The sequence below is a fragment of the Frankliniella occidentalis genome, unplaced genomic scaffold (genome assembly GCF_000697945.3).
Source record: "Frankliniella occidentalis isolate FOCC.00 unplaced genomic scaffold, Focc_3.1 Scaffold366, whole genome shotgun sequence".
Lineage (NCBI taxonomy): Eukaryota > Metazoa > Arthropoda > Insecta > Thysanoptera > Thripidae > Frankliniella > Frankliniella occidentalis.
In genome coordinates this window covers 44198-47163 of record NW_026267489.1, presented here as the reverse complement: position 1 = coordinate 47163, position 2966 = coordinate 44198, and the positions used below count along the sequence as shown (strand labels likewise).

The 2966-nt window shown below is 44.0% G+C and overlaps 1 protein-coding gene across 1 annotated transcript in view; it reads left to right on the top strand.

Annotated features, from left to right (window-relative positions):
- The window catches only part of LOC127751158 (uncharacterized), a 7509-nt gene that overhangs the window by 3804 nt on the left and 739 nt on the right, over positions 1–2966 (top strand). The window lies entirely within an intron of this gene.

Here is a 2966-nt window from a genome sequence, read left to right as displayed (position 1 = left end):
TTTAGTTTAATAATTGAAAGTTCTGTAATATATCTTATCATAGAATGTAATTTAAATCCTCTCACCATTTTATTTCAGTATCATTAGAAATAATATGGCTCTAGAAAAATCTAGTCAATGTAAGAGAATTATAAACCTCGTTCTGATTTTGAACGGCTTATCCTACAACAAGTTGCGACTATGGCTCTAATATTGTTCGGTCCCTTGCAAGTATATTGCTATTGAAAAAATTAGTTGTGAGTGTAATAAGCCTTTAAAGATGCTTTTTTATAAGATAAAATGACTTCTAGTCGTTTTACGACTGAACACCATTATTTTGTGTTCCAATGAAAAATTTGTAAAATTGCAATTTGCTAAAAGTTATCAAATTTTTGGTACAATCCCAGATTTGGATTCCTCTTGCAAAATTAAAGAGGAAATGTCTTATGCGCAGAGCCGATCAGAGTCGAAATGACAAAGTTCATAGAACCCAAAGGGATAAAAGTGTGCCAAAACGACCAAATTGTCAATTTGGAGGGGAATAACTCCAAATTGAACGTTCGAAGGGTGCGTTTTGTTCATCTACGCGAGGTACGCCCCCGTAACCTTGCGGATTACGGACAAAAACTGCCGTCAGAATTGACCTCCGACGCACCGTTTGGCCGCCAGAGGCGATTTAACACTTTATTGAACATTTGAACATTACTCTGCCATTTCGATTCCGATCATCTTTGGGCATAAAACATTTTCGTTTTCTTTTGTCAAGATGAACCCGAAACAATAGTTACCTTTGCACATTTCTCCCAAACCACTTCCCCCGCCCCCTTCATCTTACGTAAGTAAACACGTAAACCATTCCAAATATCACTTTCGTTCCTTCTCATCTCATCTCATCTCATCTCATCATAATTCCGGAATACAGTGGAATACATCAGGGGCAGATTCAGGAGCTGGCTACTCAAAGGGCGGATCAAGGCCGTCATGCTCTTGCATCCGCCCTGATATCCGACTGTATTCCGGAATTATCAGAATCGGGCACAGCACCCCTTTTCATCCCGGGGTACGACGTTTCAACTACCTACCAGTACCGGGTAGCCCTTCATCACATACCGTAACCCTTTTGAACTGCGCGCCGCGCGCGCTCCCGTCCGCCGCAACACACGCCGTTCCGTCGCTCCGCTCTCAACTAGTTCACTCTGGCCCAGTGGATAAGAGGACTGACAACCGATCGCTAGAGTCGGGGTTCAGTCCCGCCTGCCTTTTCATTTTGGCCGCAATCCACTACCTTTTTAGACAGTCCCTTGTGGTCTGTCTCTACCCGAAGGTAAAAGTTTCCAGTTTTGATAAATATTGCCGGTTCTCGTTATCCAGTTTTGATAAAGATTGCCGATTGACGTTCCAGTTCCAGTTTTGATAAACCGATTAACGTTGAGAAAGATCTGTCTTGCTTTAATATTAGGCTGTGGGGGAGGCTCGTCCGTCCGTTCCGTCCGCCGTTCCATGCCAAGCCCGGTGGCAGTCCCCTGTCATCGCTCTGCTGGAGTTGTAAACATTTACAGCCTTCGCGCCGCGCCCTGCGCCGGGTCATAATGAGCCGGCCGACCCCCACTTGAAACTCTTGAGGAACGCAGCGCTACTCCTCGCGCCCCAACCCCGCCCTCTTAGAGCTCAATCGGTACCAGGCGCCACATGGCCTGTCCACTTGACATGTGATCCCCAGTCTCAAATTTTTAATTTAAACCACTTCGCTCTGAAATATGAAATGTGCTTGTTTGCGCGCACGCAGAAATTACGAATTCAGCAAAATTTGAATGGGGATTCTAGCATAATTTGCTGATTTTCGTTGCTTTTGATTTTAACCACAGCTTTCTGAAACATGAAAAAGCGCTTGTTTTCAGCACAGTAAAATTAAAATTACGAAGTAGGCAAAATTTGAAATTTGTTTCCTGCATCATTTTCTGTCTTTTGTTGGGTGAATTCATCTATTAGACAGTCCCAGGTGAAAGTATCCCGTTTTGATAAAGGTTGCCGTTGCCGATATTGCCGATTAACGTTCTAGTTTTTGTCAACCGTTTGTCAACCGTTTGTCAACCGTTTGTCTTCAATTTGTGGACGTTAAGACAAAATTTTTCACAAACTTACGACATCCCGCTGACAAACTGTTGACAAAATAATTACAATTACTAATTTTCGTTTTGTCAACCATTTGTCGTCAGTTTGTCATAAATTTTGTCATTCGTATGTCATTTATGTATCGTTCGCCCATCGACAAAATTTTGACTAAATAATACCATAGGTTTCTACGCGGGTGGTCCCCTAGCGCGCCGCCGTCAGGGCGGCGCTTGTGTGAGCATAAACTAAAATAAACTCGAAAATAAAGCATTCCGGTAAAGCTGAAGTGCAGAAGAATGCGGGGAACAAGAAAACGGAAATCGCTATGCTTTCACATAGTGACTTCCGTTTTCTTGTTCCCCGCATTCTTCTGCATTTTAGCTTTACCGGAATGCTTTATTGCTTTCTTGGGTCGCTTAACTTATGCAAAGGACATCGACCCTTACATCAAAATAAAGGTGACAGTATGAGGATTTACAACGGTATAGTCCTTGATGTGATTGAAAGATTTGTACTCGATCAGGGCCGTTTGGCAAAATGGTCTGTTTTCCGAGATCACAAGAGCTTTTTCAACCCGTATTTTATCATGCTAGGCTATCAACCTACATAAAGCGGGCCGATTTTCTTCCTGACCTTAAACTTTACAACCCTTTTTGCCGCACTTTGATACGACTTTTGGTTTTCGAGAGGGAGGCTGTCGGCGCGCGGCCCAGGCGGGCGCGACCCATAGCGGCCAATAGGGTATTTCACCTGACGCAAACCGGATCCAAAGAAGAACAAGAGTTCTCGCTCATTGGCCGATGCCGACGAAGTTCTCGGACCCGACACTAGGGGGTCGACCGCCCTTGCGGCCAGTTCATGAACTTCGTCGGCGT